The 8,326-nt window shown below is 40.1% G+C and overlaps 1 long non-coding RNA gene across 2 annotated transcripts in view; it reads left to right on the forward strand.

The window, feature by feature from the left end:
- LOC308582835 overlaps window positions 1–6,848 on the forward strand; it is a 121,597-nt gene extending 114,749 nt beyond the window's left edge. Inside the window, exons 5-6 of one of the 2 annotated variants that reach the window (XR_014005904.1) lie at window positions 3,797–3,854; window positions 6,052–6,848. This is a non-coding gene — a long non-coding RNA (uncharacterized lncRNA). Of the gene's footprint in view, window positions 1–3,796; window positions 3,855–5,172; window positions 5,836–6,051 lie in introns of those variants that run through there. The other variant, XR_014005905.1, reaches the window with a different exon arrangement.
- Window positions 6,849–8,326: the final 1,478 nt, after the last annotated feature.

An 8,326-nucleotide genomic window follows, 5' to 3' on the forward strand; every position in this document is an offset into this window, starting at 1 on the left:
GCCAAGTTTTTGCAAGCTTTCTATTTATAGGATTCATAAGGCTTATTCGACTCCTGAGAACAGTTAAATTGCTGTCAGGAGAAATGCAATGAGGGATCCACACAAAGAGAACCATTCCTCCACCTCTTCTCATAACAGTCTTTCAAATATAGATTCATGACACATCCGTATGTCTTCCCTGTTCAACTTTGTCAAAAGGTATAATGGAATAGCAAATGCTGTGCAGCTTTCTGAGGCAAGAAAAAAGAAAAAAGAAAGCTGTTGCAATCCTGCCTCTGTTGGTCCCCCTTCATATGCTGAACTCTTAATAGCTATCCCGTGGCGCAATGGATCAGTATGCCTGGGTGTTAACCAGAAGGTTGGTGGTTTGAGCCCCACCCAGGGATGGCTGTGGGCAAGATTGTTGCATTGCAGATGTTGAACGAGATTATCCTTGGGGTCCTTTCCAATTCTGTGGTTCTATGATTCTATAAACCTCATTTTGATAAATGTACACAGTGCTTTTTCTGGGGGGGTGGGGGGATGAAGGGGTATGCATACCCCTAAGCATTTCGTGAATCTAATGGGAGATTTTATTTTATTTTTACAAATTTTAGTTTCTTCTCTAGCACAGTGAATCATCAGTTCCATTGCTACCCCCAACGGCAGCCTCATTTCCTGTCACAGTGTTTCCTGAGTCTCAGACGGAAGTGAGCATTTAATGTGTGGAGTAGGAGTTGTAATCTAGCATGGTGATTGGTCAGTTTTGTTGTTACCAACTCTGATGGCGGCTTCATTTCCTTTCCCGATGCAATGCATGTTCTTTGTACTTTTGCCCATTTACTGTATCTATTTTCCCTGATTTCAACTATAAAATTGTGATTTTCTTGAGTCAAAATGAGAGTACCCCTAAACATTTAAAAAATAACTAAAAACCACACTGAATGTACATAACCGTTGCCACACTTGCTTGGGACAGATGTATCTATATACATCTACTTCTTCTAAGCTACTTCTTCATGTTTGGGGAACAAGACCATGAAAATCTTGGGGGTTGAATGGTAAGGTATTGAGCTCAAATGTGTGAGGAGAATAATAATGTATGAGGGAAACAGTTTGTCCTTTCTTTCCCTGTTTATTCAGTAGAGCTGGTCCAGAAACTAACGCACCTATCAAAATGAACAAGAACACAGCACCAGCTTCCGGGTTAGCGCCAACGGCAAATGGCGGATTCTCTCCGAGCTCCGGAGAGAATCGGCTCCGTGGGAGACGGGTCCCGTCGCAACGGTGACGCGGGGACCCTTAAAAACCACAGGCGCTGAAGCCTGTGGACGTGGTGGCTCAGTGGGCACCACTTGCGCCCCCCAACCCGCGAAGAAGCCCTTTTAAAGGCTTTGGAGTGGGGGAAGGTGAGCGGCGTGGTGCTGGAGCAGATCGCTACTTCTACGGAGCGAAGCCACAAGCCATAGCCGGAGAGCACTGACTTTTTTCCTTGAATTTGGGACTGCAAAAACAACAACCCGTGAGTAATAAGAAATCCGGATCTAAAACTCTTTTCAATTTCTTGAAATTCGGTACGATCGGGGGAGGTGTCAAAAGGAAGCCCGCCCCCCCATACATGTAGACAATCTGAAGCAAGAATTTAAACAACTAAGGTCTAAAGGACTTTTTGTTTCCTTGTGAAATCAATGTTATTAATCCCACGATTTTGAAAGAATTAAGAACAACCCTTCTTTTTTAAGGAAAAAGAAGAGAAACGGACTGGTAATCCCCCCCCCTGAAACCCGGGAGGGACCCGTGAAAGAGCCGGCCCTGGAGACATAAGAAATTTGACAGCTGTCAAACGAGCTGTCAAATAAGGAAAAGTTGCTTTTTGATATTTGGGCTGATTATTTGTATCGAATTTGGCTCTGGGTTACTGGAAATAAAGAAGAAACAAAACTAAACAAAGTAATTGGACCGTTGCAGGAAAATACAAAGTAACTAAATCCCTCTAGAGGGGAAGTAGAGACATTACAATGGCAGCAGATGGAAAAATACACAAAGAGCTCGAGAGAATGTTTCTTCTTGTGGGAAATTTACAAGATCAACAAAGAGCTTTTGCAACAGATGTTATGACCTTGAGTCTTAAAGCAGATAAACTTGCTGACCATACAAAGGAACTGATGCAAAATACTCGGGCAGTCGAACAAGAAGATAATGTCGCTGTTTTAGAGGAGGAAGAAGGAGGTGTTGGGAAATCGACGGAGAAAGAGAATAACCAGAAGCCTTTAAAAATATACTATAAGGGAAATAAGCATCGGAAGACAGGAACCTGGTTGGCAATTGAGAAGGAGGATCGCAGAGACTTTTTTATGGGAAGTTTGGAAGACCTTGGGATTATAAAATTGTACAAGGTGAATGATGGAGCCTTTGGACTTCTTGGGACTTTTGGACTTAAAAGGAATATGAAATATCACCTGGGCTCCGTTTTCGAGTTTCGAGGTTTGGCTGGAAGAAATGCAGATCCTACTGAGATAGAGAGTCTCCAAGACATTAAGTTCAAGATAAAGGACTGTCAACAAAACCGGTTGAGAGGGTCCGAGAGAGAATTAAGAGCCTCGGATGTGAGGGATCCGGGCTGAGAACTGATAGGACAATGGACATTCTTTGGGGACCAAACCGGGAATGGGGGGAGGAAAGCTGGGATGGTAAAGGGGGTATAATTAGAATTTAATGTCTTTGTTATTTAGTACTTTTATGGAAGTGGGGAAATTGTGGGAAGGGATCTAAGATCGACCTTAGAAAAGGATGTACTGATGGGTGTTGAAATTAATTATATAAGTTAAACACATAAGGTTAAAAACTAAGTATATATATTTTTGAAAGTTAAGTATATAAGCTAATTTAATAAGAACTTGCTGAACTAAATATTGGAATTGGGATACAGGAATGGGAGGGGGGAAGTCTACAGAAAGGGTTAAGAAGTTAAGGATTTGAAATTATACGTGTTGGTGTTTGTGTTTGTTTGTCTTTGTTATGTATTGTATGTCTTTAAATTGTGTAAAACTCAATAAAAATTTATTTTTTTTAAAAAAAAGAACACAGCACCAGCTTAGTTTACTTAGTTTAGGTAGCTGAATGCCCTCATAAGGGACTTGAGGATCAAAAGGGATCAGATAAGAACTTTTCACATATGGAGTTGTATTGGGAAAGTAGGATTAAAGGCAGTTGAATGGTTAACTATTGGACCTTATCCTGGGAGAGTGGAGCATAAGAAGTGATATAGCTGTCATCACAATGTTTTGCTTTTCAAAAGGAGGAAGACGTGGTAGAAAGCTGGAGAGAGGTGGAGAAACAGGAAGAAGAGATATATGCACATTTTAGTTTAAAATGGGGGTGAAGGAACATTACTACTACACCTAAGCATAGTACTCACATTAAACATCATAAAACCAGGTGAACTATTTTGAATTTCCTGACACCTAGCTCTAAAAACCTCTCTGGTTCTGTATTTTCTTTATTATTATTACTAATACTACTAGCAAGGAAGCTCTCAAAAACGAGGAAAAACTATATGAGCTAGACCAAATGACTAATAAACACAAGTGACCAAATCACAAATTTCACTCTTGTTTGATAAGGGTCTACACGTAGGGCCATATTTCAAAAAGTAAAAACCAGGACACCCTGAAAGTTGTTGAGCTTTTTTTATCTTTATTAGACAAACCCCAAAGTTGCTCAGCTTTATTTTACAAAAAGGCCAAAAAAACTTGCAATTTTTCAATTGACTTCCCTCGGATGGCAATTTCACCTTTGAAATTCCGTTAATGTTCAGGAAAATCTTGTCATATGGCAGCCCTAGCCGTTCTTGGTCCTGCACATAGTGGAAATGGGTAAGTAATCCCATGGGCTGACTCCAGCTCTCAAAATAACACCTGACCTCTTTCCAAGGTCCCTGTCCAATTTTAAGGAAGGTGTGGTAAAGATGTGTGCTCACCGTTCTGTAGGAGGAGAAGTACTCATAATGAGTCTTTTCACGTATTTTGTACAATGTTGCTTTTCTTCTTCTTTTCTAACTAACACTCTGAAAAGGTGAAAGATCACCTCTAATTTTTCATAAAGCACATTGATTCTTTTGTTATGCCACCCCACAGAAAAGAAAAGAAAAATAATTGGTGATGCAATATTTGAAAATATGTGCTTAGATATCTGAAAATCCTCTTCTTTGCGGTAATGCTAATTATGTAGCCTGACCATCCAGGAAGATACTTGATTGTTCTGGTCTCTGGGCTAGAGGGAAGTGATTGCAGCAAGTGAACAAATCTAAGATGCACGGAGTATTACAGGTGTGCATATATATCATATACACACTCACTGTGTGTCCAGGCAACTCCCCATTTACGCGGGCATTGTGTTCCGAGCTACCATGCTGTAAGCTCACCTCACCCCATTCCACCTCTTCCCTCTTCCAACCCATTCTGCCCCCACTCCCTTCTGATGCCGAAAATGTCATGCATGTCAGTAGTCACACACATGCCGAACACAAGCAAATGGGGAATTTCAAAGGTGAAAACAAAACACTCTTGTTTTTGTTCAGGAATGAAATCATTGATTTCAAGTTTAAAATGTGAGTTTTCCAAATCTCGTATCAATCAGAGCTTCCCCAATCTACTTAGCCTCAACATGGTCCAATGAACTAGTCTGAAATACCATTCTGAAAAACAAAAACAAAATGCTGAATGTAAATGGTTCACCCCTGGGAAATACGGATTTTGGACATATCAGTCGAACAGTGGCATGTGAAGGGAAATGTAGAATTGAGAGATTTTAAAAACGTACACATTTCTAATTAATTATCATAAACCCCATATGGACACAAGAGGTCATGATAACCAACATTCTGTGGGTCACTGGATTTAAACTGTCTCAGATGGTGTCATCTGCATAGAACTAGGCTTGGCATCTTACATCAAGGCACCATCTGCTGTAGGAGATGAGTGAGTGAAAGTTGTATTTCTTATCTGAATTTTATCTTATGTCTGCACAGGTTTATTTCTTTGATTCTCTTTTTGAATGGCATTATAAATTTTCATCTAGTATTGCTGTCGCTTAGTTTATTGAGTCATTATAGCTATTCAGTGAAGTTTAACTCAGAGTAAACATAACTGAATGAAATGGACATGATTAAGTCAGGTCCATTAATTTCAACAGGTGGAGTAAAACTTAGTTGACTACCACCCAGTATAAACACTGACAACTGGGAAACACTTGTCTGCAAGCACTCCAATCGGAGAACAGCCTTTACCAAAGGTGTCATGGGCTTTGAAGACACTCCAACTCAGAATGAAAGGGAGAAATGCGCTAAAAAGAAGGCACGCTTGGCAAACACTCACCATGATCAACTCCCATCTGCAAACCTCTGTCCCCACTGTGGAAGGATGTGTGGATTCAGAATTGGCCTCCACAGTCATGTACAGACTCACTGTTAAAACTGTGTATATGGAAGACAATCTTACTCAGCTACGAGTGATCGCCAAAGAAGAAGAAGATTCTCTTTTGTCATGTGTAAGATCATTTTCTTGGGATTGATCTACTTGGTCTTTAAAATGGACCATTACTGGAACAAAGGGCCTCACTTGTGGTGATACTCCATAATACAAGCTACCTATATTACAGCAATAACGACTTCTTGATATGGTCTTGTACATAATAGTACAATGGGTGGTATGCAACTAAGTTAAACTCAGAATAGACCCCTTAACATTGATAGATCTAACTTAGCCATGCCCACTAATTTCAGTGGGCCTACTTTGAGTAAAGCTTGGTTGTATACCCACTAATGATACATTACATAACTGTTACATACAAAATAAAAGATACCATTAAAACACTGAATTTCTTACAACTTGAAAATGACTTTTTCCTTTCTCTAAATGTGAAATGATGGACCAAGATTTCACCACACTTTAACTATAATTTGGTAGGATTGCAAGGGACAGAGTATTATTGCCAGGGGGCAAGATTCTGCCTATGGGTCATCCTTAAGATATAGTCAGTCATTAATCCTCCCTTTCTTCTTTCTTTTTTTAGAAATAAAGGAGGGTTGTTAGAGCACATTTCATGAATCCTTGGTGACTGACTAGGCTGGGTTATGATCCTACTTTCCCATGTGGAAGATGCAACCATCTCACCCCACACGCATCACATCACATTTGCCAAAGAATTTTTTTTACATGCACCCAACCTGTCCTGGCATCCAAAAACAGTCGTGAGGCACAACACTGGTAGAATAACCCTTAAGATCTCTGTTACAAAGCGTTGAAATGAACCATCAAAATCATTGTTTTTCCTTTCCTGGAGGACTCCCCAAGGACTACATTGAAAACAATTCTGCCTTGCTGTCTAACAGAGTTCACATAAGAACTCCAACCAAGAGTGACATTGGCGAACTTCTGTGATGTATTACACTGCATAACACTGTATATACTGTACGCAAAGGAGGTAGTTCCCACAGTCATTCTTCTTATTCATCTTACTCAGGCTCATGGGAATTTTTTTTTTTGTTGCCTTCCACCAGGATGTGCCTCAATGAGTATGCCTTGAGGCATTGTGCTCTTAAGAGTCAGAAGATCTCTGAGAAATCAAGCCAGTGTATCCCTGTTGAACAATGACTTTGGAAGGGAAGTGAACCATGAAATGCTATTTTAACATCAGTGTTGTTTCCTATTTGGCTGTGAATCTGCCAAAACAGATGCGAAATGTAAACACAGGAATTTTAAATTCGGATTGTGTGCAGGGAAATGTAAAAGTTCTAGCATTTTTAATTCAAGAAATGTGAGTATGCCAATGAATAGCTTTCAATTTTCATTAAAAACAACAGCCACCAATCCAGAATTCTGATCCTACAACAGCATCAACGGAAAGAACTTAGAGAGGGGAAAGATGTGGTAAAGTGTTACCACACAATGCAGGTGATGCTGGCAGACTGAGTGCCAAATCACATTCAGAAACACAAACTGAATTTTTAATACTTGTATCAATTTGTATTAATTTGTATTTACAGGTCATAGTTGGTGGCATGGAGGCAGTTAAATGGGCTGGTGTATGATAGGTACCCAGTATAATGAACGTGCCTGTCTAACATTAGTATTGTTTAATAATGTTAATGATGGGTTAGAACTTCCTCTGCATGCAAAGACAGGCTCTGGCATATTGAGCAGATGAGACCAACAGTGGTCCAGCGGTCAAGAAGGAGGTTTCTGCACATGCTGTAGAGGGAAATAAGGGGCAGACAGGGCTCACTAACCTGGGAAGGCAGCCCACCTAGTAGAAGGAAAAGTCTGAGCCTAAACCTATGCTTCTGGAGAAGAAAAGGCTAAGGAGTAAACCCTACACAAATCAGGAGTGGAGTCCCTAAGACAGTTGGATGGCGCCTTGTACACCTCCTTCTGGAAACTCCTGCAGCCAAGCTGGTGCCAAACATATTGCTCTGCTTTACTTTGGACCACATCAGTGAAGCCGGGCGGGTGGAGGTCTTGTCGTCTGGGCAGCCCAGCAGGTTGACTTCACCCCTGGAGGCACACTCCATTGTCTCTCGAGACAGACAGATGCCAACAATTATATTTTAATTTGTTACATGCCCTTCACCCCAAGGTCCAAGAGCAGATTAAAATGATTAACCTGGTACCTAATTGGCAGGCAATGAAATTATTTTAGCAGTAACACATCCTCACTTATGACTTATCCTGAGACTGCAAAACAAACAGTAGATATCCTGATGTCTCATAGGTGGTCCTAGATGTATAATTCTATTCTGGGGGTGCAGAGGAGCATTACCAGGAGAACCTCCTTTGTATGGTTACAGCACAGTATGTTTAATCCATAAACAGGCAATGAATAGAAAAATATATAATTATTCCCCAAATGCTTTTAAAGCTTAAGGGCTAAATTTCTAAAGAGTTGTGTAGGGAGTTGTATGAGTAAATCTCATTATTGTTAACAGGTTTTATGTATTAATCTTTTTATACAGTGTTTTTGTTTTATTTTTTAAAAAAACCCTCACAGAAATAAAACATAAAAGGGCAGGAAAATACAAAAAATATGTACAGAACCAGCTCAGAATATTATCTTTCCATTGATTTTTTTCATTGGACTTGTCTAGGAAGTCAAGTTACAGACAAAATCTTCCAAACATAGGTGCAAGTGAGCTTATTTACTTCAGTGCACTGTAATTTATGTGGTTTGGGGTAAATAACTTGACAGAAATGTCAGGAAACCACCAGACAAATGAAACAACAGAAGGAGTGCTCTTCCATACTTCAGCAGAGATTTAGTGAAATGGAGTGAAGGTGCCCATGGGAATTGC

Source organism: Podarcis bocagei (genome assembly GCF_964188305.1).
Source record: "Podarcis bocagei genome assembly, chromosome: 3".
Lineage (NCBI taxonomy): Eukaryota > Metazoa > Chordata > Lepidosauria > Squamata > Lacertidae > Podarcis > Podarcis bocagei.